At 39.0% G+C, this 27,214-nt stretch overlaps 1 protein-coding gene across 1 annotated transcript in view; it reads left to right on the plus strand.

The window, feature by feature from the left end:
- The window catches only part of TENM3 (teneurin transmembrane protein 3), a 674,684-nt gene that overhangs the window by 529,844 nt on the left and 117,626 nt on the right, over positions 1-27,214 (plus strand). The window lies entirely within an intron of this gene.

Here is a 27,214-nt window from a genome sequence, read left to right on the forward strand (position 1 = left end):
TAATCACAAGTTGGCTGTGACCAGTTCTTTCCTACTGAGCCTTGTCTTTACACAAAGGAATTAGCCACAGAAAAACAAGAATGCATGCTGGATTTAAGGAGAGCTTTCTCTCCACGAGCTAATCTATCGCTAGTGCAGACATAGATGTCTCACAATCCATCATACTCAGGAAGCCCGAGTCATCCAAGAATCATTGGGCTTGGGACTCAAGTAGAAGGACATTCTCTTCCTGAGATGACTTAGTAGTGAAAATCCAGACATGCCAGAAAACCTTTGGGGAAAAGAATGCAAAAGGAGAGAAACTTTGAGATTCCTCTCTTCTCTGTAGTCTCAATAACAATAAATCTTTCGTGATCGAGAGGATAATGTTGCCTTTGCCTTGCCACTAAGAATATTGAAAGCCCCCTTGAGAGCTCACTGACTGTCTCATATTTGGGAAACATGGCTGATTTTTAGATGTCTGTTTCTCCCTTTGAGACAGTATTAGTCCACATTTAGAGCCTTCCAATATTTTTCTTCTCATTTTAGTCTATTTAGTCAACAGGATTATATAAAAAAACTATCTTCTTATCCCCTCAGGATTGTTTCTTGATTTGGCATTTCCAACCTTTCTTCTTCACTAAAAAATACAAGCCTAGTGCCTCCTGATCTCTCTGAAGGATGGAGGCTCTACTTTGTTTAGATTGTCAGTGTTCTTTCGAGTCTATTTCAGTCTGTTCTCAAATTTTACATCAATATAGTGTTTGGGTTTATTTTGCTTTTCTGAAAAATTGCTTGGATGATAATTGGTCTGGAGACTAAGGTGTGCCTGATCTAGGGATGACAGAAGGAGAATTGATGACTTTGAGCTGTGGTGCTGGAGGAGAGTATTGAATATACCATGGACTGCTAGAACAAACAGTTTTGTCCTAGAGAGGGTGAGACAAGGCTGCTCCTTGGAGGCAAGGATTCTGAAGCTTCCCTTGACATACTTTGGACATGTTGCAAGGAGAGGATTCTGAAGCTTCCCTTGACATACTTTGGACATGTTGCAAGGAGAGACCAGTCCTTGGAGAGGGACGTCATACTTGGGCGTGTGGAGGGACAGCAAGAGAAAGGAAGACCCTGGATGAGCTAGATTGATTCTGTGACTGAGGTAATGGAGGTAGGTGTGTCAGAGACAGTAAGATTGGTACAGAATAGAGCAGGATTTAGGGCTATTGTACATAGGGTTGCTATGAGTTGTAGGTGGTCGACAGCACATAACAACAACATTTATAGCTATGATAACCCCATTACTGTCAGTCTCTTCTACTCATGGCACTTTCATATGACTCAGAGTAGGTAGAACTGCTGTATAGGCATTTTTTGCTAAAATCTTTATAGTAGCAGATTACCTGTCCTTTCTTCTGTAGTGTCACTGAGTGGGTTCAAGTCCCAAACCTTTAGGTCAATTGTTGTTGTTAAGTGCCCTCAAGTCGCTTGCGACTCACAGCGACCCCATGTACAACAGCCCTAGACTCTTCTCTGTCCTGTGCCAATTGCACTGTCTCTCACACACCCAGCCCGATTATCCCAATCACTGAATCAATCCACCTCATAGAGGGCCTTCCCCTCTTGCGCTGTCCCTCTACCCTACCAAGCATGATATCCTTCTCCAAGGACCTGTCTCTCCTTACAACAGTGCAAAGTATGTTAGACGGAGTCTCAGAACCCTTACCTCCAAGGAGCCACCCAGTTTAACCCTTTCCAGGATGAATCTGTTTGTTTTCCTAGCAGTCCATGGTACTCTCAATACTCTTCTCCAGCACCACAGCTCAAAGGCATCAATTCTCCTCTATCCTCCTTAGTCATTGTCCAACTCTCTGATGCATAACAAGTGATAGCAAAGACCATGGCCTGTGTCAGACGCACCTTAGTCTCCAGAGAGACACCATTGCTCTTCAGTACTCTGGAGAGGTCCCTAATAGCAGATTTCCCCATGGCAATACGCCTTTTAATTTCCTGGCTACTGGTGCCAAGAATGTTGACTGTGGAACCAAGCAAACTAAAGCTGTGAACAATCTCAATCTCTTCACCTTCCTTCCTGATGCTGCCAGTTGGCCCAGTGGTGAGAACTGAGCCTCAGTCCATATTGGAGGCTGCAGTCCTTGACCCTCTGCAGCAAGCGCCTCAGGTCCTCCTCAGTTTCAGCAAGCAGGGTGTGTCATCTGCAAAACGCAGATTGTTGATAGATCTTCCACCAATCTTGACCCCATATTCTCCTCATAGAGCCCAGCCTCCCGGATAATCTGTTCTGCATATAGATTGAAATGGTATGGAGATAGGATGCATCCCTGGCTTACACCTTTCCCAATTTTGAACCATGCAGTGTTCCCTTGCTCTGTTCTGATGACTGCCTCCTGATCCCAGTATAGGTTTCGCATTAGAACGATCAAGTGTTCCGAGATTCCCATTCTTCTCAGAGTCAGCCAGTTTGTTATGATCCACACAGTCAAATGCCTTTGCATAATCAATGAAATACAGATAAACATTCGTCTGGTATTCCCTGCTTTCAACTAAGATCCATCTGAAAGCAGCTACAATATCCCTAGTACCACGACCCCTTCTAAACCCAGCCTGGACTTCCGGCAGTTCTCTGCTCATGTGCTGTTCCAGTCAGTTTTGGATAATCTTTAGTAGAATCTTGCTTGCATGTGAAATCAATGAGATTGTTCTGTAGTTTCCACACTCTGTTGGGTCACCTTTCTTTGGAATGGGAGCAAATATAGATCTCTTCCAGTCAGTTGGCCAAGTGGTTGTTCTCCAGATTTCCTGGCACAACTTAGTGAGCACGTCCAGGGCAGCATCTGTTAGCTGAAATATTTCAATTGGTATACCATCTATTCCTGGAGCCTTATTTTTTTTGCCATTTCCTTCAAAGCAGCCTGAAGAACTTCTTTCATCACCATAGGCTCTTGCTCATATGTTGTTTCATGAAATTCTTCTGTCTGCCAATTCCTTTCGATACAGTGACTCAGTATATCCTGTCCATCTTCTTTTAATACTTCCAGGATCATTTAACATTCTGCTGAAAGCATCCTTGATTATAGCAACTCAAGGTTTTAATTTGTTCTTCAGTTCCTTGAGCTTAAGAAATGCTGAGCGAGTTCTGCCCTTTTTAATTTTCTGACTCCAACTCCTTGCACATTTCATTGTAATATTTTATTTTGTCATCCCATGCTGCCTTTGGAAATCTTCTATTCAACTCTTTAGTATCTTGAATTCTTTCTTGTGCTTTGGCTTCATTACCCAAATAAACACTGTTTGCACCACCCAGGAACATTTGTAGCAATGTTAGTATCCATCATATTTTGATGTTTTAATACACCTCTCCATCAAGACTTTTGAGACTTTATCTCACACACTTTGGACATGTTACCACAAAGGGCCAGTCCCTGAAAAAGGACATCCTGCATGGAAAAGAAGTTTGTAAGCAGAGAAAGGGAAGACCCTCTGTGAGGTGAATTGACACAGTGACTCTACCAATGGCTTTAAAAGATTATTCGAATAGTGCAGGAGGAGGGCAGGAAGCAGACCTGGCTTTGCTCTGTTGAACATAGGTCCACATGAATGGGAGCCCCCTGAATGGAATCTAGCAACAGCAACATCCTCCAAGTGGTTTCTCTTCTCATCAGTATGAATGCATCATCGTATTTGTTTCTTTTTCTTTATATATGTCAGTTCCAGTCTAACACATCAGCATGGCAAAGCAGTTCAACTTAGTTGCAGCCATTGTTGAAAGCAAATCCAGAACTGCCTTTTAGTCAATGTCAGTCTACTACTGACTCATCCAAAAATCTGTTGGGTGAGAATAATCAACGTACAAAACTAAATGTAGTTATTTCATTTGTAACTTTAATAATATGACTAAAATTTTGCCTACATCTCAAAGTTTTTGAATCATTCATTTCTCTTAACTTTTCAAGTCCTTATCCTGTTAGGATTCAGAGCTATTATAATTTTAATTCCCTGTGATGTGACGTGTGTCTTAAAATAACTTTGTAGAAGTCAAATATTCCTTACCTTGTAAACCAGCATGAGCAAGTCATAGAATGTCTCGAAAAGACCCATTAGAATTGTATCCTTCCATCAGACAAATCTTGAAAGGTAGTGTGATTTAGAATCTCCTTTTACTTTTGTAGCTGGTTTGCTGTGGAACCTTGAGTAAAATCAGATTCCCCAGGGCCATTGTGATAAATGTCCTCTAATCATGGTGATGATTTCCCTAGGCATCAGTTTCTTTAATAATGGGTGAAATGTGGACATAAACAACATGTGTTATTGGCATCCAGGATCTGAGTTTCCTTGTGCTCTGTCCTCCATGCACTAATTCAGCCCTCCAGTAGCAGCGTCATCAGCTGAAGCTGCATAGAACTTTCAATCAATTGGCAGCAGTGCTGCCGAGAAGCAGATTTCTGTGACAGTTGTATTGTTTTAGGAAATGTTAAATGGGTTGATTTATGTTTTCAAAAAGGACTTTTTTTAAAAAAAAAGACCTCTGAAATTCAATTATAAATGTCGATAAATGTTTTGTGGCTGAATACATCTGTATTTAACATACATCTTTCCAGTTAGGTGATTTGCACATAACCTCTGAGGCTGGAAGAATTTTGAGATCTTTAGAAGAAAAGAGGCTTTGCTTCTTTAGATTTCTATGATAAATGAATTCTGTCCTGCCTGTTATTTGTACACAAGTTTTCCCTCCAGTCCATCTCCTATAGTGTAGCTTGAGTTCTGGTATCCACGGCTGATTTACATTTGTTCCTACCCAGTTTACTCTAAGATCCGATGGTTTTATAGGCATCTGTACCCCCCAAAAATAGAAGATTAAGTCAACTGTCATTTCTTTCTCATGGGAGAGAGACATAAAACATTTCAGATTATTTGTATTGTTTTATAATCACTTAGGTCACTGAAATATACCTGCTTGCCCTAAGCTGATAGACTTGACTCTTTCCTTGTTGTCTTCAATTTATTTCCCATTATAAACTTAGTTGTTTTCTTAAAAGCCTCTCAAACCAATTTACTGTGTAGATACCATGTATCTTAGGAAAACAACTCACATATTACATGCTTTATCCGAACAAATTTTTTTCTATATACTTAAATAGTAAATTTGTAACTGGGATTTCTTTTCATTTCCTTAACTCTTAATTTTTATCTTAAGTCAATATAAAGTATTATTTTTTTTCTTTGATAGCTTTATTCACTTTTACATATCCATTATCTGAGTGATTCAGTGAAAGAAAGTCATCTTTTTCAATTCTATTTTTCAGGGATGGATTAAAAGGGCACATGTTTAAGTCTCCTTTCTTGAAGATTACAGTCTTAGATATCTTACCGTGTCCATTCTACTTTGTCCTTTATGGTCAATAAATCAGACCCATCTTGAGAGCAGTGGGTTTCATTTGACTACTATTATTATTATTATTATTATTATTATTATTATTATTATTATCATTATTACTACTACTACTATTACTATTGTTGTTGTTGTTGTTGTTGTTATGTGCCGTCGAGTCGCCTGCGACTCATAGCGACCCTATGTACAACAGCCCTAAACTCCGCTCTGTCCTGTGCCAATCGCACTGTCTCTGACACTCCCATCCCAATTATCCCAGTCACTGAATCAATCCACCTCATAGAGGGCCTTCCTCTCCTGCGCCGTCCCTCCACCCTCCCAAGCATGATGTCCCTCCCCAAGGACCGGTCTCTCCTCACTACATGTCCGAAGTAAGTTAGACGGAGCCTCAGAATCCTTGCCTCCAAGGAGCCACCCGGTTTAACCCTCTCCAGGACAAATCTATTTGTTTTCCTAGCAGTCCATGGTATTCTCAGTACTCTTCTCCAGCACCACAGCTCAAAGGCATCAGTTCTCCTTCTATCCTCCTTGGTCATTGTCCAACTCTCTGATGCATAACAGGTGATTGCGAAGACCATGGCCTGTATCAGACGCACCTTAGTCTCCAGAGAGACACCACTGCTCTTCAGCACTTTGGAGAGGTCCCTAACAGCAGACTTTCCCATGGCAATGCGCCTTTTAATTTCCTGGCTGCTGGTGCCAAGACTTATGGAGCCAAGCAAACTAAAGCTATGTACAATCTCAATCTCTTCACCATCCATCCTGATGCTGCCGATTGGTCCAGTGGTGAGAATCTTTGTCTTCTTGACATTGAGCCTCAATCCATATTGCAGGCTGCAGTCCTTGACACTCTGCAGCAGGTGCTTCAGGTCCTCCTCAGTTTCAGCAAGCAGGGTTGTGTCATCCGCATAACGCAGATTGTTGATAAATCGTCCACCAATCCTGACCCCACATTTCTCCTCATAGAGCCCAGCCTCCCAGATAATCTGTTACTATTATTCATTGCAAATACTTTTTTTAAAAAAAATTTCACACTGGGTTACCTACAAAGTTTTTATACAACGCCCTTCGCACAGGATCCCCTCCACCTTCCCAACTCATCTTCCCTCTACCTATCAAACCATGCCATCCCATAATTATTCCCACCCCACCCACCCATCCCTACACTTCAGCTCCCTCCCCTTTAGATCCTCATACACGTTTTACTGATTATCTAGTTCTACAGTAGTGGTCTTATAACGTATGTGTCCGTAATTAGTCCTTAGTCTGAGTTAGTTCACGTAGCATAATGTTCTCCAGTCCCTCCCAAGTTAGGTAGTGATTTACAATATCAACGCTCCTGTGTGCGGCGTAGTACCCCATCATGTGAATGTACCATAATTTTTCAATCCATTCTATTGTGGTTGGACATTTAGTCTGTTTCCAGATTCTTGGTATGGTGAATAATGTCACTATGAACATTATTTTTTTAATGTTTCTTGAAAGACATTTTATCTGAATTAAAACGAATAAGTTTCATGTCAAATTTACATTGTCGTATCAATGGTATTAGTGATGTTGTTGTTTACCATTGAGGATAAACCAACTCATAGCTGACCCTCCAGTGGACCCACCAGTGAGTTTCAGAGGCAGTTAATCACGTGGGAGGAGACCGTGTATCTTTCACCCTTGGAGCAGCTGGTGAATTCACACTGCAAGCCTTTGCAAGTGTGCCTCCTTACCACTAAGCTACCAGAGCTCCCTTGTAGAATTGTTTCTTAACTGGTTTACTAGATTGTCTCTTTTCATTTTGGAATACCTCCTTGATGTATATCTTTTAAACATATAAAACCTCAGTTCCCACTAAAACCTAGTGTGTCAAGTTGTGTGTGGGTTTTTTCTTTCCCTTTTGACTTTTTATTGTGATTTAAGGGAAAGTTTAGAGAGAAAATTGACTTTCTATTCAACAGTTCACACTCATTACATTTCATAGCATTGAGTACAAGCTCCACATTGTAACTGCACCCTTCCCACTTCCTCCCTGTATACAATTTAACGAAAACTAAAGATGACAATGACTCTCTTTAATTCTTGCCAGGTTCATCAGTAAGCTTTTGTAGAGAAGTTCAGAACCAAAGCATTTGGGGAATAAAATTAGGTTTGAAATTATTGTCAGCTATGCTGTATTATGAACAATGAAGAGAAAGATTATAACTAGTGTCAGATTATAAATATTCCACATTCCTGCTACACTTCAGGCCAGTGAACTATAAAATAGCAGGATGTGGTGGCACCCTAGGTAACAACATATCAAGCTCCTAAGCGAAGTCCAGATCCCTGTGCTGCTCTGCAGGAGCAGGATAGCTGTCTCCTTCAGTAAAGAGAGAGTCTCAAGCACTAGATAGAGGGCTGCCTGAGTCACAACTTGCTTCGCTGCAGTGGATTTGAGTGCTGCTTTTTTTGGGGGGAGGAGGAGTTGGGGAGTGTTAGGAGAAAGCTAGCAGAATGTTAATGTTAAGTTTATTCAAATTTTATTATGGAAACGGATATTTTTTAAAGTCAGAATTGAAGTTTCCTTTACGGATGGAAGAATGAAGCCCACACTTTTCAAGAATACTGTTACTCAGATGAGTGTTCCTTCCCGTAATGATGCTTTAGTATTCAGCAGAAATCATCTCTGTCATTTCTTGAATATAACAAGCTGAAAATAGCCTCTTTTCACCTGATGATAATTCCTTTTTCATCTCCCTGTTTTTAAAATATAAGTTTGGTTTTAGCCATACAAGTCCATGGCTTCTCCCCCTTTTTGTATTTAAGGTAGAGAATTCACAGATTATGCTGTGACTCAAGCCAATTTCTTTCTATTTGTTCTCCTTCATGATGGTTTTTCTGAGCACCTCTTTGAAGAACCTAAAAAACAGCTGTCTGAAATATGACTGTTATATCTGGGATTTAACTAGTATGTGCCTTGGATAAATTAAGGAGCAGTCAAAGGAGGTCCATAAATATGAATATTTTGCCAGCTGCTTTTCCATTAAACTCTGTTGGTTGAATGAAATTAGTAAATAATTATGTTGGTAGGGAATCTACTATATTCAAATGTAATATAATGTCTTCCTTTAACAACAGAGCTTAATTTTTTCCTATACACCAAATTAGCTTTTTAAGGCAATCTACATTGCAAATTGTCCTATTTGCATTAAAACTATGCCTACTTGTTCTGATTTGTCAACACCTCTTTTTTAAAAAAGTCTTTAACATTAAGCATGGGTGGGTAAGGCCATCTGCTTATGGAGCTTGCCTGCAGCTCCATCGCTTAACACATGAGACAGGTTACAGCTGTTTAATTGTTATGGTGCTGAATTATTATTCTTCTATCCAAAATTAATATTTATGTATGTATGCATAGAAAGCATGTGGTTAATCATAAGTGATCTAATTGTGAATTGATAGCCTTAGATATTCATTAATTAGTCTCCACACGAACAATGAAGTGTAAAATAATGCTTTTCACATACAATCCAACTCTTACCTTTTAAGAAGAGTCCTCTGTAGTAATTATTATTGTATGTGAGTAATGCACCCAAATCCATTGGTTTATCCAACATGGACAGATGCCATATAGTTACCATAAAAAGCAAAAAGAAAGCTCTCTCTGTAGTTCTTTCGCATGCTCTAACCCCATCTCAAACCATCATCCTTTGAAATATATCCACTGTATATGTATAAGCCCCACAGTGAGAATGCAGATGTACAGTTATACTTGTACTAACCAGTATGTAATAACTATGTAATATTACTATAATGTTATTGATGATTACCTTCGAGTCGAGCACTACTCATCGTGACCCTGTGAACAAAAGGCCTGAAGCCTTTCTATAACTATTGACATTTATCAAAGTTCATAGGGTTTCTGGAGGCGTGCTGGATGCCACTCCTGTTTCCAAATTACTATATTACATATAGTAATTGTTGCTCCAAGAGCCTGCCTCAAACTGATGACCAGCTTACCTTTGTATTTTGGAATGGTAACAGAAACTTACACTGGTTTGCTATGAAAGCTTTCAATTTGTGTGCCATTTTTTTCAGTACATTGTGGCTGTTGTTGTTGTTGTTGTTGTTGGGTACCATCGAGTTGGAACTGACACGTAAGGCCCTCCCGTGGGTTTTCAGAGGCAGTAAGTGACAAGGGAGAAGGTTGCCTATCTTTCTCGCACTGGGTGGCTGGGGAATTCGAACTACATGTCTTTGGGTTGGCAGCACAATTCCTTGCCATTACTAGCAGAGCTCCCTTCATAATGAAAACTTTTTCTAAAAACCACAATACGGGGATAAAGATATAAATATGAAATATATTAAGTGGTTTAATTTTTGTTTTCATAAAATCATTAAATAGAAATAAAAATACTAATTTTATGGGTAAAGAAGACTGAATGTCCCGTGGACTGCCAAAAGAACAAACAGATACGTCCTGGAGAGGGTGCAGCCAGAGGCACGCTTAGAGGCAAGGGTGACGAAGCTTCGTCTTTGATTCTGTGGACATGTATCCAGAAGGGCTATTTCTTAGAAAGGGACATCATACTTGAAAAGATGGAAGGTCAGCAAAGGAGAGTAAGACCATCAGCAAGATGGACTGACACTGTGACATTAGGTATGGGCTCTAGTGTCTCAGAGACGACGAAAATGGCACAGGATAGGGTAGGGTTCAGCATGGCTGTTTTTACAACAGCAATAACTTTTTACAGAAGAAGCCCTCGTGTCATAATGCACTACGTGTTGGACAGCTAACCAGTCTGCAATTTGACGACACCAGAAAGCAGTTCTGTAGAAGCAAGGAGAGCACTCTCCTCCCTTAAGGTTTACAGCCATGGGGGCCTAATGGTAGACCAATAGTTAAGATCAACTTTATTGCAGTGGGTTAATACTTAACTGAGTGTTTGTTGTGTGCTGAAGCACAATGGGAAGTTCCCTGACTTACATTACAGTAACCCTAACAGGTAGATACTTTTCCGTCGCTGGCTGAAAATCGCCTGTGACTTCATTCATAGCCACTGGTGAGAGTCAGCACCCAGAGCCAACAGGGGCTTTAAGCTCGTTGCCCACTGCTGTGGTGTGGACAGCTGAAACCCAGGCCCTGACAGGCACCTGGGGGTGGGGGGGAAACCCAGACTCTACTTCATGCTCTGCTAGAGAAGGAGGGGCAGTCTCCTGTACCACTCAGATCCAATTTGACGGTACACACACACACACACACACACACACACTTTTTCTTCTTCTTTTTTAAAAAAAGACTACTTCAGCGGTTGTGGCTCTCTGCCTGGGGCGGGCTGCCCTCGGCCCCCGGCCCGGGGCGAGCCATCGCGGCCCTCTGCCCGGGGCAGGCTGCCCTCGGCCCTCTGCCCAGGGTGAGCCATCGTGGCCCCCTGCCCGGGGTGAGCCATTGTGGCCCTCTGCCTGGGGCGGGCTGCCCTCGGCCCCCGGCCCGGGGCGAGCCATCGCGGCCCTCTGCCCGGGGCAGGCTGCCCTCGGCCCTCTGCCCAGGGTGAGCCATCGTGGCCCCCTGCCCGGGGTGAGCCATTGTGGCCCTCTGCCTGGGGCGGGCTGCCCTCGGCCCCCTGCCCGGGGCGAACCGTCATGGCCCTCTGCCCGGGGTGGGCTGCCCTTGGCTCGGGGCGAGCCGTCGTGGCTCTCTGCCCGGGATGAGCTGCCCTCGGCCCTCTGCCCGGGGCGAGCCGTCGTGGCCTTCTGCCCGGGGCGGGCTGCACTTGGCCCCCGGCTCCGGGCGAACCGTCGCGGCCCTCAGGAGCAAGAAGGCAAGCAGCTGTAACCCAAGACCACCAGTAAGGTGATAAAGCGTCCTCCCTTCCCCCCTTTATATCTACGCCCCTGTTCAGCATGAAGAAGCCAGAGAGTCGGCATCCAATTCCCAAATCAATAAGACAGTTGGTTTAATTACTATTGGAAAATGCTTGTCATTCCTCTGTAGCATCTGGTCCCCACTGGACCCTCATCATTTCCTTCACCTGCTCCCCCCACCGACCAAACTGTGCAGCTCTGCAACTGCATCCTGGCCCATCCTCACCCTTCTGCCCCCAACCCTCACCTCCTTGTACCCCCCAATATGTTTTTCCCAATTAAAAAAAATAGTAAAAAAATAAAAAGAAAAAAAACACAAACAGGTAGATACTTTTAAAAATCTCTGTGAAGGGTTAAGACTCAGATTATATAACTTTTCCTTAGCTACAGCTACTCAGTGGCAGGATCATTGAACCAAATCCATGCCAGCCATCTCCAAATTCACACTCTTAATGCCTAGACCAATCTGTCTTTTAAATTGTTTTGTAATGCTGAAACTGAGGAGGACCTGAAGCACTTGCTGCAGAGGGTCAAGGACTGCAGCCTTCGATAGGAATTGAGGCTCAATGTCAAGACAAAGATTCTCACCACTTGGCCAATTGGCAGCATTAGGATGGATGGTGAAGAGATTGAGATTGTTCACAGCTTTAGTTTGCTTGGATCCACAGTCAACACTCTCAGCACCAGCAGCCAGGAAATTAAAAGATGTATTGTGATGGGAAAGTCTGCTGTTAGGGACCTGTCCAAAGTACTGAAGAGCAATGGTGTCTCTCTGGAGACTAAGGTGCATCTGATACAGGCCATGGTCTTTGCAATCACTTGTTATGCATCAGAGAGTTGGACAACAACTAGGGAGGATAGAAGGAGAATTGATGCCTTTGAGTGTGGTGCTGGAGAAGAGTATTGAGTGTATCATGGACTGCCAAGAAAACAAACAGATTCATCCTGGAGAGGGTTGAACTGGGCTCCTCCTTGGAGGCAAGGATTCTGGGGCTTCGTCTGACATACTTTGGACATGTTGTAAGGAGGGACAGGTCCTTGGAGAGGGACATCATGCTTGGGAGGGTGGAGGGACAGTGCAGGAGGGGAAGACCCTCTCTGAGGTGGATTGATTCAGTGACTGGGGTAATCGGGATGGGTGTGTCAGAGGCAATGCGATTGGCACAGGATAGAGCAGGGTTTAGGGTTGTTGTAAATAGGGTCACTATGAGTCGCAAGCGACCCGATGGCACATAACAACAATTGTAAAATGCATGCATGTGTTCAGTGAATTGGTAAAAATGAATCTTTTCTGTGATAAATGAATATATGTTGTTATATACCACTAAGGTGAGTATGTCTCCTAGCAACCCTGTGAACAACAGAACTGAACTCTGTCCTATCCTCTGCCATCCTCTCCATCTCATAGTCAAGTTCATTGCTGTAGTCACTGTGTTAATCCATCTAGTTAAGGGTCTGCCTCTCTTTTGCCAACACTCTATCTTTCCAAACATGTTTTCCCCCAAGAAATAACCTCTCCTCTCCTAACAACAGGCCCAAAGTATGAGACAAAACCTCAGCATCTTTGCCTCCAACGAGCACTCTGGCTGCACTGACTCCAAGACATATTTGCTTGTTCTTTTAGCAGTGCATAGGATCTCCATCACTCTTCTCCAGCACCGCAAAGGCACAGATGCCTTGAGCTGTGATGCTTAAAAAAAATGTCTATGTACCTATTACCAGAGATTGGGTTGCCATAGAAAAGATGCAGTAGTAATGGTGTCAGTGCTTTATCACTAATTGTCCCTTTTTTAACTCAGGAACATCAATTTATACTGTGAACAGTTAGGGAAACTTGTAAACAACTTATTGAAAACTCTAGTTCTTCCTCTGTAATTTAATATTATATCTAGCTTTCTGTTAACAAAATATACATGAATGACGGGTTGAAAGAACAATATGCTTTGTAAGTTTTCACTCTAATTGCAGTAATATTTTTTGGGGAAAATGAAGTTAGTAGGACTGATACTAGGTATAGATATTGATCACTGATAAAAACACTGAGAGAAAACAAGTGGTATATGTCATCATTGTCCACTAAGACAAAGGCCTGGAAGAGTTGAGAACCCCAGATACAAATGACAAATCTCCGTGTATACTCCCTTACCTACAAATAGGTTAAAAATTACCTTTTTCTGTAAATCACCATTGAGAAGTACTGTTTATTTCTTTTTGAAAATACAGTTTGTCCTAGTTGTGTTAAAATGGTTAGGGGGGAAAGTTCATTCAATTTCATTTATTCTTCATATTTGTTAGTATGTGTGTATATATGATTATAATTTTTAGACATAGGTGCCATTTTCATAATTATAATAGCCTAGCCCATTGCTTCATTATCCTGAATATCCAAATATTCATTAGTATAAAAAGGCATTCCTATTCTGTTCATTCATTTCCCAGCATCTTACTGAGTTTAAGAGAAAGTTTACAGAGAAAATTAGTTTCCCAATCGACAATTTACAATTGGGTTGTGATGTTAGTTTCAATCCCCAGTGTAACAGCATTTTTCTCACTTACTCCCTGGGTTCTTTCTGAACTCTGTTTTTGGGCAAATACTGCCCTTTTGGTCTTCTATAACTGATTGTTCAGAAGATTGTTCCTCACAGTATACAGGTTCCTATACAGGTATTCACTGTATAGACATCCGTGGTTTAGATTTTTAGAGTATGTATAGGATAAACCTTCAGGGGTTCCACCAGTATCTATTAGACTCTGTCAGTAAGTCTGCTATTTTTTGTGATTTTGCATTTTGTTCTGCATTTTTCTTCCACCCCATCTAGCCCCCCTAATGTGATCTCAGGCACACTGGTTGATAGTGACAGCCGAGTACCATCCAGTGCTTTTGCTCTCAGGCTAAAGAAGGCTCCCCGAGCCCATTAGTCCTCTAGACTCATTGTTTCCTTGAATCTGTGATTTTCTTCATTCCAGATAGGAAGAGACAGTCGTTAAATAGCTACTCACAGGACCCAGTCATTGCTCACCAAAGTTGTGTGTAGAATGTTGTCATTCTGGACTCTCTCATGCCAGTTGACCTAGACATCCCCTGAGACTGTTTATTTTATATTTTGACTAGTTTAATTCACAAATCAGAGTATTAAAGTATACTTGAGATTAGATAGATAGATAGATGATAGATAGATAGATAGATAGATAGATAGATAGATAGATAGATAGAGATATGGATAGAGATAGATATAGATATGCCTCTGTGTGTGTGTGTGTGTGTGTGTGTATGAAACACTAAAAGCATGTGTTTTTGTTTGTGTAGTTGTTATATATCCTTTGAGTTGACTCCCACTCAGAGCAATCCTATGAACAGTAGGTGTGAAACCTGCCCTTTCCTGAACCATCCTTCCCCGCCCCCACTGATAGGCTTGTGTTCATTGTTACAGTGACTGAGTCAGTCCAGCTTGTTAAGGGTTTACCTCTCTTTCTGTGACACTCTACCTTTCCCATCATGATGTCTTTTTCTTGGGTCTGACTGCTCCTAACAGCGTGCCCAACATATGTGAAACAGAGATTCCCCACCCTCGCCTTTAGGTCAAGCAATAATCTCAAACAAGGAGTAAACTTTTAAAAGAGATAGAACCAAAAAAAAGAAAGAGAGAGAGAACCAACATGTATATGTATGTCGTCAGTAGATGGAATCATGCCTTATACAAAGAACATCACAAAACTCTTAACCCACTGCCACTGAGTCAATCCCAACTTGTAGCAGCCCCATAGAAGAGAGCAGAGCTGTCCCAGAAGTTTCCATGACCAGTTTTTATAGAAGCATGCTACCTTCCTTGGAGCAATGGGTGACTTTAAATCCCACCTTTTGATCAACAACCAAGTACTTAACTTATGTACAACTGAGGCTCCTCAAAACTCTTTGCCCACACACCTGCAAATAAATATCTTCTTACATTGATGTTGCATGTGTCAAGGTCATGGATTGGCCAGCTACATTCAGAGTATTCCACTGATTTCCATTGTATGCACATTTTCTGCTCGTACAATGACTATCTGTATTCCTCTACTGTTCATAGGGTTTTCAGAGGCCTGTTATTAAAGAAGTAGATTCGATGGCCAATCCTATTTCCTATTCTGTCTTGATCTGGGAGCTCTACTAAAACGTGTCCACCATTGGTAACCCTTGTGGCATTTGACACACAAGTGGCATAGCTTTCAGTATCACGGCAACCCACAAGTTATCTCAGTACCCTTGGGTCCAGTAGTCAGGAAATCAAGAAATGTATTGCACTGGGCAAGTCTGCAGTTAGAGGCCTTTCCAAATTATTGAGAAGCAATGATTTCAGTTTGAGGACTGAGGTGTGTCTGATTCAGGCCATGGTCTTCCTGATCACTTCCTATGAATGAATAAGGATGACAGAAGAATTGATGCCTTTGAGCTGTGGTGTTGGAGAAAAACACTGAATATCCCATGACCTGCCAGAAGAACAAACAAATATGTCTTGGAGTGGGTGCAGCTAGAATGCTCTTTGGAGGCAAAGATGATAAAGTTTTGCCTCACATCTTTCAAGCATGTTGCTAGGAAAGGTTACTCTTTGGAGAGGGACAGGATGCTCAGAAAGGCAGAGAGTCGATGAAGGAGAGCAAGGCTCTGAACCAAGTGGATTGACAGTCATGCCGCAGTGGACTCTGCTGTGGCAGGAAGTGTGAGGATGGCACTGAATAGGACAGGGTTCAGATCTGTTCTTCATAGGTTCACAGAGTGATACTCAACTCAATGGCGCCTAGCAGCAACAACAACATCCATATTCCACAGTGAGTCCAAATTTGAGGCAGGGGTGTGGGAATACCTCATACTATTCTCCTAGTTCTCTGTGCAAATCTGTGCTTTGAGTGACAATGGTAATTTTTCACCAGGGCTAACTAATATAGCCTTCCACAATCCTTTTGTATAGAATCTGGATATTTTGTTTGGGATTGAATAAAATAGGAAAAGTATTATTTCACTCTTTTGGGAATGCCTTAATATGAATAGTATTCCAAATTGAAGTATGGTGTGTTTGAGTGCAGTGTATTTTCACAAATAACCTTTATGCCAAATTTCCAAATTAAAGAGAGAATAAAATATGAGCGCTTTCAAAGGCAACTTATTGGAGGCAAATTAAAAACAAAACAAAACAAAAAATACTGCCTACATGAGAAAAGCAAAAGCTCTTTAAAACACACACACAGACCACAAAACTGTTTCTTTATTGGCACTGCCTCACTAATTGTTAAAATTCAAATTAATTGACTCTCCTAAATAGACTATTTACAGTGTTTTATACTAGGCTTACAATGAGAATTCTGTGGTGAGGGAGAACATATTTTAAGGGGCCTGCGTAAACTCATAAGAATATGAAATTGCTTTATGGTGTTTAAAATTATGTCACTATTATAATCTTTTATGACAGGGTAATCAGTAATAAAACAGTACAATGAGTACCAATTAAGGAATATCAAATCAATGGGTATGCAACTGGCACGTTGATTTAAACAGTCGCTGATTGGAATAAATGGATTTAATATGTACTTATTTGCAGACTGTAGCTTTCCTGTCATCCTACAGGAGCGCGTTCATGAATAATCTAAGAATGATACCTACTTACAAATTTAATGAGATACTAATGGGAATCATTTTTTTTAAGTTCATGTTATAGAGTATTATGAAACACACAATGCTAAGTAAAAATGTGTCCTCTATTCCAAGGACTTTGCAATAATAGCCATAGTGAAGACTGTGCCTATGTTTTATTGTATACTCATCTGATTGAATTATCCTTCTTCTAAAGATGGGCCTTTAGATTTTATTGTTGTAATTAAACTGAGAAGTAGCTTCAGTATTCTAGATTCTGTGTTCTTTGCCTGTGTTTATGCTATGACCAGGAGTTAATACAGCAAACCAGTGAAAATACTGTGCTATTTAATATGCTCCAACCAAGCGCATTGTCAACAGCAGAACAATGTGAATAGTCATAACCATATACATAAGCAACCGTGTGTACAGTGCCAAAGCATTTGTATTTTTCTCTTGTGAGCTGTCTAAAGTATATATAACCAACTTGGTTTGCCTTTGTTTCATTGCTGTGCTTGTAAGACTCACTTTGAGGGTGAAAGGGAGGCAAATTTGGAATTAATAGTATTCCATATAGGCCTCCAAATAAGCCCACTTCCTCCCCAAAGCATGCACATATACTTCTTTGACCTCATTTTTAAATTAACAGCCTTCCTTAGAACTACCAGTCAGCAGATATTTCTTGTGTAACATTTATAAATGAACTGAACTACTTCTGTTCTTTTTCTCCCCTCCCCTGCACCCCCAGGGTGTGTGTGTGTATGTGTGTGTGTGTGTGTACATTTATCCTTCGTATTAGCCATTTAGATTCCAAAACTTTGGATTTTAGAGCAGGTTATAACTGTTGATACCATGAAATTTAGTCTATATAAAGTGCCACACTCACTTATGAGACTAATCATAGATAAATATTAATTTCAAATTAGTTTGCATTTTAATCTTATCTCATTTTCCCCCTTTAATTGTCAATGTTGAATTAAAGATTTCCACACTTTTTGGAAATCTTTTTTTCCTCCGAATAAGCTCATTGACCAATCTCAAAGCAGATAATGCTGGCAGTCTGCCTTATACAAATACAGTGTAAGTATAATTATAAGTACATTTATAACATAAATTCTAAGTATAATTTAGTTAATATTAGACTACATAGTTGGCACTTTAAAAAAAATTAAGATCTTGGGAAAGTTAATTTTCTGTGCTGCCTTTCTGAACTAAGAAGATAAAAATAATACCTATTGTCCTATTAAAAAAAAAAATCACCAAGCAGTCAAGGGTGACTCGATAGTACAAACTGGAACTGCTGCCCCATGGGGTTTCCAAGGCTGACCACAAAAGCCTTTACAAAGACAGATGCCACATCTCTCTCCCATGAAGTGGCTACTGAGTTTGAAACACTGACTCTTCATTTAGCAGAAAGCATTTTACCACTCTGGCACCAGGGCTCCTAATTCAGGTTAAAGTCTTAGCACACTTTTCAACACATAGTAGCAGCATAAATGTCATGGTGAGAACTAATGTAAATAGGATGGATGAACGAGGAGGAGGAGATCCATGAAGGAGGGGTGAAGAGAGTTAAGAATGAAGCAATGGTCATGTTTTCTTCTCTCTCTTTTCTTCATTCCATGTTACTTGTAGAACAGCTTCAAATACTGCCAGCCTGTGTAAGATAATATTCGACTCATTGCCATTGAGGTGCCAACATATAGCTGATAGTCCTTTGGCTGTAAATCGCATGTCAGGAGATTGCCAGTATTTTCTCTTATAGAGCTGCTGGTACATAAAATTACCAGAAAGTTTAAGCATTGGATTAGACCCCACATCCCTGTGGATTATACCACCTGAACGTCCCTGTAAAATACAATGTTGTTGTTGTTGTGTTTCATGGAGTTGAACTAGCCTACAGTTTACCCTCTTGTGGGTTTTCAGAGGCAGTTAATCACGGGAGGAGGTTGCCCATCCTTCTTCTGCAGAGCAGCTGGTGGATTCGAACAAACCATGAGCCTTCAGAATTACAACGGAGATACCACTAGACTTTAAGAGCTCCCTGTAAAAATATGCTTGGGCCCCTGTAATAAGTACATTTAATCATTCCAATAGATATCATTCTATAGATATTATGACTTGCTTGAGAATTACAGGAAAGACATAAAGTGTGAGTAAATCATGGGTATTATAATTAATGTTTTAAAATAAAAATGTATATGGATGATTGAATGAAAACCCAATTTGCTTCGTAAACTTTCGCTCAAATCATAATAGAAGGTAATAAACTACGGGGAGCTCTAGTGGCAAGGAGCTGAACTTGCAATCCCTAAAGGCACGTGATTTGAGGCAACCAGCTGCTCCACAGGAGAAGAATGAACAGTCTCCTCCCATGAGATTAACTGCCTCTAAAAACCCGCCTGAGGATCAGCTATGGTTTGGTTCCAACTCAACAGTACACAATAACAACAATAAACTACTAGTTTAACTTTTAACAATTACTTGCTAATGAGCCAAATACTAGGAATACAGTGATTAGCATGGATATTCTAATGGAGAAGTTATACACATTAAATTAAATATATAGATCGACACAGTGAATGAGAGTCAGTGTCTTTAAGAATGTATAGATAAGTCTGAACTTGTGTCTTTAGTGTAATAAACAGTTATTGGTTTTAATGTAATATGAATTTAAATAACCTCACTTGAGTCAATCTACTCATCACAGTCACCTTCACTTATTGTAGTCCAGCTTTTAAACAACCAAAAAGCCTTTGAGCTTTGTTCTTGCACTAAAGTTAAGCAGGAGTGGCATCCACTTCCTGAACAACATGCCTCTGGAAGCTCTATGAACTTTGATAAATGTCAATAGTTGTAGAGGGGCTTCAGGACTTTTGTTCATAGGGTCACTGTGAGTCGTGCTCTACTCGAAGACAATCAACAACAACAAAGTTAAGAGGAAGGGAAGAGCCATGTTTGTTAGTGGTGGTATCAGATGCCATCAAGTCAACTCCCATTCGTAGTGACCTTAAGTACCACAGTTTGAAACTCTGCCCAGTCATAACACCATCTTCACAAGGTCGACTCTATTTCAATCCATTGCTGTACTTATTGTGCCTGTCCGTCTTATTGAGGCTCTTTCTCCCTTCCACTGGCAGTGTTTATATAGCATTATGGGTAAGTAGGAGTTATCTATAACTCAGACATTCATAACTCCCTGTAGTTCTAAAGATCATGAAACCATGTTCTTCTGTGGTGTCTTCTAACTGGAACGTATTGATACAGAAGTCTCTGGATTTTTCTTCTCCTTTTTCATGACTTTTAACATCCTTCTGAAATCAGAACTATTAGGATAGGAGATGGGAGAGAGAATAAAATAAGATTTTGTGGGAGAAAAATACCAATAATTTTGATAGATAAACAGATGAGGCAACAACACACAGCTATAATTTGTTTTTCAACTTGACATGTTAGAAATTAAAGATAGTGCAACGAGACTGCAGTGAATGAAAAGACTCATTTAAACTTTGGCATCGTCTGAACCAACCTGTAACTGACTTTCCAGCAGTTTTCCATGGATGAAAATTGCACAGGAGGAGATTACTCCTCTTTCTCCCATGCACCTGCTGATGGATATGAACATCCAGAGTCATCACTTTTGGATTGGAAGCTCAACTCCTTACCAACTAGACTACCAGCACTCCCTAGATGAAGAATAATTAATAAAGACCTTTTCAAAGAACCATAGAGTTCAGGGCAAATCTCATCTTGATCTACAGGTATAATCATTCTTTTGGCCACCTCCACCCATGTCCCACCACAAAACTAAGTAAAATATTGTCAATGAAGGCTTTAGAAAGAAAATAAAATTCTTCAAAAATAATAATAAAGCACCTCAGGAGAAGTGTGTGAAATGCAGATGGTGCTCGTTAACTACCTTTTAAATATTGACATTTTATGGGCTACTTTCATAATCAAAATCTTTCATGAGCCAGACTTCTCTTGCATATCCAGGATTCCCTGAATTTGTATCCAGCAGTATGAAGAAGTAGAACGAGGTCCTGCAGTGGATCTCTTTAAAACCAGGGCGGTTCTTTGATTTGTTGTGTTTCTTTTTTTTTTTTTAAAGACGAAAACATGGAGATCAGTTTATTAGTGATTATTAGGACATAAGTGAGGAGTGAATTGTAATTACTTTTACTAAGTTTTACACCTATAAAATGTTACATTGATAAAAGTTGTAGAAAAGATGATTTGTTGTGTTTCAAGATGATTATCTATCTATCTGAAGGCATTTAAAAAGAGGGGCAGTTTAGGTCAAGAATTGGCCATGATATTTGAAAGACAAGCTGCTTTCTGTCATCTAAAGTAGTTCTGTTGTTGTTGTTGTTGTTGTTGTTGTTGTTGTTGTTACTGTGTTCCATTGAGTTGGAACCAACTCACAGCTGACCGTCCAGCGAGTTTTCAGAGGCAGTAAATCACACAGAAGGTGATTGCCCATCCTCCTGCGATTGTACATCCTACAGCATGTAGCTAAGATTGCAGCGCACTTCTTACCACTAGGCCACCAGAGGTCCCTAGAGTAGGTCTACTTGGCCCTTTCCTAAGTAAGCCATCTATCTACCATCCTTAAGCTTTTGGGGGAAAGTGTCTGCTTAAAGTTCTCATGAGACCATGAATAATTGCATAGCACTCTGCGCTCTTTCCATCAGTTAATTTCTTCTATTGGGGGAAAAAAATTCTAAGTCTTACTGTTAGTTATATTCCACAGTGTTTAAGAACCCTGGATCTCTACACCAAACAGACTAGGTTCAAATCCTAATTCTGATCCTTGATGACTTGTGATCTTGTACAGAATACTTAAACTCTCCTTTTCTCCAAGTTGCTGAGTGACACAAATGGTGAAGTCCTGGATCACTAGCCCGAAGTTTGCACCTTCATTCTCACCCAGAGATACCTGGCAAACCTGTCCGGGCTATCTGTTTCCAAAGAGGTCACAGCTGTTGAAAAGCCAGTGTGCAATTCTGCTGTATGCACTTGGGATCACATGATGATATAGACCAATTCAGTGTGATCTAACAGCTTTTCTCCTCCAACCAGATAGAACTGTATTTACATCATAGAAGATTAATGGTGAAGATGTGAGAATAACACTAAGAATAGCATCTGGCACAAAGTAAGCCTTTATGATTGTCTTCCAGGAGCAAGGCTGGAATTAGAGTACTCCATGCATGTCCCTCAGATCATTTTGAACCTGAACCAAGAGAAAGAAATTTAGGAATCTTCAATATATCAGCCAAGTGCACATCATCTGTAAGTTAGATTTACAGATTATAAGCAGGGCTGATAAGACTCAGAGCTCACAAATGAGCAGAAATCATAGACAACATCTGTGCATCTTCCTGGGGAAAGAATGAAGAATTCTCACCAATTTTCTCAGACACTGGATCTGAAAAAGATTAAGAATAACTGCCTTACAAGAAATATGGCAGTACTCACACTCAATGTCCCACACAGGATCTTCATAGAAGATAAATTGGTGACACTGTAAAGAAAGTATTGTGTAAATACAGGATTTTACTGGAGAGTTGATTTTTTAAAGTTCTCTTTTTTTATTGTCTCGTACCTATTTTTAAAATTGTTATTCAATAAAATAAAAACTTCTTAGTATATCTGACAGAAATGCTTTTCTTACATTGACAGACTACATTGCAGATAATTTTCTACAAGCCAGTGTACATTTCAGCAACTTTAGAAATGATAGTTAAAGAAAGACTTCAGGTCTTTTGTTCATAGGATCCCTGTAAGTCGTGCTTGACTCAATGGCAATCAACAACAACAACAATTTTTATGAATTTTGTATTTTTCTGATTATTGTTCTTAATTGTTTCTTACAACTTGCTTCCATTTCTTTGCTGTCTCATGTAGATTTAAAATGACATTTTTATTGTTGCAATAATTCTTTTTCTTCCTTCTCTTTTTGTATTATTAATTTTAATGAACATTTACAGAGCTTTTGGATTTCCATTCATTCATTGTTGCACTTTTCTCCCTGCCCCCCACCCCAGTTCACTCTTCTCTTTCAAAAGTAAAAGAAAAATTCCTTCGTTGGTATACATTCCCTCCACGCCTCCCCCCCACCCCCTGCCACCCTGAGTATACTCCACTCTGCAACCTTCATTCCGAACTCTTATGATAATCGTAATACCATATAATATATTGCTTTTGAACTGCAATCATTCTTCTTTTATAATTACTTGAACTTTATACTAAAGATCCCTTTTAATCTCTTCATTGTTCAGAATAAAGCATTTATGGTTTTATCAGACCTTTTGCTTGTTAAAGCCAAAATATAGGTATTAGTTCCATCTTTTTCAAAGTTTTAAGCTATCAGCTTAAAATATCTCCTATGATATAAAACACAAATGACAAATTTGTTATCTTTTTCCCAACAGACTTTTTAAATTGGAATACAGAGCATTCTTTTCAATTTTTATTTTCCTCAGTTGTTTGTAAAATTTGTTACATATTTTTCATATTTAAGAGGTTACATTAATTTTTACCTGCTGCATATTTTAAAATAATTTCATAATTTCAGCTTCATTTTTGGTTTCCTCTGGATCTAATGACAAACTTGCTTTTACCTATAACTCAGCTTGGTATTTTGCCTAATTTTCTTTGCTAAAATAGTTGGATAGATCAGAATAAAAATCATTTTTTCCTCCCTTAAAATGATTAAATCACATTTAAATTATATTCTGTATTTTGGATTGTGTTAACTGAAGTGGACCTGATATAAAAGCAAAAGGTTTACTCCCTTTATGATCTACAATCTTAATTTTTTTATAAGCAAAGAATCTCCTCAGAAATACAACATAATTGGAACCAGAAACTCCAGAATTTTTAATGGTGATTTGTTTATGTTCTTAGTTGAGCTTTATTGAATCTTCAAGATGATACAATATTTAGAAGAATTTGTAAGGAAATTTTAGATGCACTGTTATATAATAAAAACATTTCTATTTTAGTGTTTGAAAATTGAATTGTTTTGTTAAGTTATCATTTCAGAGTAGTGTCTTATACTGTTTTCTTCTTTGCTTTAATTACCCTACAGTATATTGCTAATTAGTTATAAACAAGCATATTTTTAAATGCAATTCAGAAGCCTCTAATGGAATCTGTGACAGAGCAGAGTCCTTTTACGCACACAGTACAGACGTGTCAAATCCATTTATGGTTTTGTTTACCCACATGGCAAAACCATCAGAGCTGAGAGGCTCGGCTGAAAGTTATAGTTTAAATCATTCTGTTACGAGTCCTGCTACCACTTGCATATGTCAGTGATGAAAAATAATCAACATAAGCATCTTTGAAAAGCAATTTTAGATCATTAAAGATGTATGAATTTTGACAAAGCAGGAAGATTTGAGGCTTATTAAGAATATATTAGGTCTCCACATTGAGTGAAGGGAGAGAGGAATTATGTCTCTGTTCAAGAGGAAAGGTGTAGCCTAATTGTAGCCTCATGAAAAATTAAATGACCGATGACAGGTACAGGTAGAGTAAAAAAACTTACCTTCACATAAGCCTCTTTTGAGAAAGATGGCCACTTCTAGTGTGAGTTTGAAAAGAAATGGGATCTCTAAACACTACCTATTTCTTTTTTAACAGTCTGAAACTTTATTTGTATTTATAAATAAAATAAAATATACAGAATGCAGAATATCAGTATAAAGTGTTAGTGCCATTTTGTTGGCAGAGAGTACTCAGGAAACAGACCAAATTACCAAGAAGTCATTCTAAGATAGTCTTAGAACACTACCTATTTCTTAATTGATCCCATAAGTTATATATCATTGTCCATCTGATATGTTATCAAGGCTCTACTTAATTATTTTCCGCAGGAGTTTAACATGACCTTCTTATAGTATATTTTCTCAATTTCTTTTTTCTTGTTATTATTAACTATTAAAGCTTAGTAATTTGTAGATCCCTTCATAGTTGTAAGTTTCTATGAAGACTGGATTTCATTTGTTCTACTTAGTTGTTAAAGTATGATCTTAAAAAGGGTAGAGTAGGGACATTCCAAATAACCTGTGAAAGGTAGGGTTAGTTTACCTGCAAAGTTTTCTTGAAAGTGCTAAGTGTTGCCTGGGATCATGACTACATTTGCTAAAACGAGAATCTGTTACATTTTTAGAAGCTATGAACTGCATCTCTGTCGTGTGATGTGAGTCTTATGTCAGCTGCAGCTACTCAATTTGCATGTAAATTCTGAAAATTTCCTTGTCCCATGTGACACTTCTGAAATGTCTGTCTGTTCTTTTTTCCTTTTTAATTTCTCAAGCTCACTATTTGGATAAGATAGTTAAAGGTACTGTATACTTGCTCTTTGTTGACATATCTACATATATCTCTCTATATAACTGTATTAGACTGCTCTAGGTATGAAAATAGACTGTTTTCATGCATATTTTTTAAATTAAAAATTGGGCTTATGTAAAATGCTTTTGACTTAAATAATTGAGACTTAAGTGTCTGTGTGTCATTTTTATGATTTTGGGTTTTCATAGATTTTATTCCTATGTAAAAGCATTAGTTTTCACTGGAACCAAAAACTGAAGATTTCAGTGCATTTGCTGTTTTGGTTTGGTTGTTTTTAACTTATCATCAGTGTTGGCAATTTAACTAATGAACTTTACATTCTAAATTAATAAGCCAAAATGCTCACACTCTTAATACAGAATAAGAAATTGCCAATAGAAAGACTATTCTGGTTACTATCCATTGAGCCAAATAACATTTATCCTTTGATGTCATTTATTTGGCTTTTTCTAAATGCTTCAAAGTATATATCCTATCATTTATGTTTTGTTCTTTTTGAAAAATAAGAACTACAAGATATTGTACATTCTACAAACCAAAACAATTACAGTATTCCTAGAAAACAGCAGATTCTCATGTCTTCAGTTATTGTAGAAATGGGTGGGAAAGTTTTTTCCCGTAAGAAAATTCCCTTTCCCTTTCTCCTCAGAGTACCTATTTTCTATTCCCTTGTTTGTGCTTTTCATTAGAATATGGAAATATTCATGGCAATATCCAGGCTTTCATATACCAACTCTTGTGTGCGTGCAGTTAGCTGCCACACCTCTTTGTCAGTGGGGCAATTAAATCCTTTTTTCCTTTAAAACAAAAAACAAATTCATCCAAAAGGAAAATTCACCTTTTTCATGTCAAATAATCCATAAATAACAGATGGTAATTGTCTGAAAGAAAAGAAGCAGCAAAATTAATCTCATTCTGACCTGATGGTATCCATAAATATAATTTCATTATACTTTGCCACGAGAGACTGTCAAAATATTCTTAGTTCTGTTAACTCTAATCTTAAGAGACAGAATGTCTCTTTGAGATGTTTTCATTTCAAGTTCCGTAGTGGAGGAGGGGAAGCCAATACATGAATAATTCTTTTAATGCAGACTTAAAATAAACATCTTTAAACAGATTGTACCCTTAAATTTTGTCACTGAAACAGGAGTAGCAGTCTAATTATAAGAAGCTATGTAACAAACCCCAATTTCTATAGCAAGTATTTTTATATTTTATACCAAGTTATGAATAACTCTGTGACCAAAGAGATCTGATTCATAGCCAATTACTCTTGGAATTTTAGAGTATTTATATCCTAGCTTCTGTCGGTGTCTTACCACACTAAGGAAGAGAACTCCAGAATTTACCTACCTGTCATTCTCATAAACAGATCATGTTGGCCGCATGCCAGATATCATCAGTAGGAAGTGGCAAAACTGTTTCTTTTATTTTTTATTTTTTGTAAATGTCATGTTAGACTGAAACAATTATAGATTTTGGATATATTAAATTATTTTAATTGTTTCCCAAATTTTCCCTCCTTGCCCATAAAAGCAGACAAGATAGGATATAAAGGTAACAGCATAAAAGCCTTAGGGAGATTGTCACAAAATATCACTCTTCGCTATCTGTCTTGAAGCACGTCACTACCGTGTTTTTGTTCAGTCTATCAATGTTTTATTGTGGTCCTTATGGTATTTCATTTTGTCCGTCCTAAGTAATCAAATATGCACAGCTATTACATTTAGTTGGAAATCCTGTCGGTCCTGTCCCATCGTATGCAGCCTGAATCCTAATGTTTGTTAGAATAGATGCTAAGCTGCTTCACTATTTCCTGGGCTTTGCTTATTCTGTGAAAAGGAATGTACTCTTGGCATAAAGTATAGTCATTAATACTGGCCTATACTTTGTGCAATTATTTAATGCACTGTAATTTCACATGAATATACGGCAACTCTGAGGCCAGATAAAATTAATGGTCTCTTTTAAACATCATTCATATCCTCATACCCACTTTCATGCTTTTGAATTTAGAG

The sequence above is a fragment of the Elephantulus edwardii genome, unplaced genomic scaffold (genome assembly GCF_000299155.1).
Source record: "Elephantulus edwardii isolate Elephantulus edwardi_28Jun2011 unplaced genomic scaffold, EleEdw1.0 scaffold00018, whole genome shotgun sequence".
In the NCBI taxonomy this organism is placed as follows: domain Eukaryota; kingdom Metazoa; phylum Chordata; class Mammalia; order Macroscelidea; family Macroscelididae; genus Elephantulus; species Elephantulus edwardii.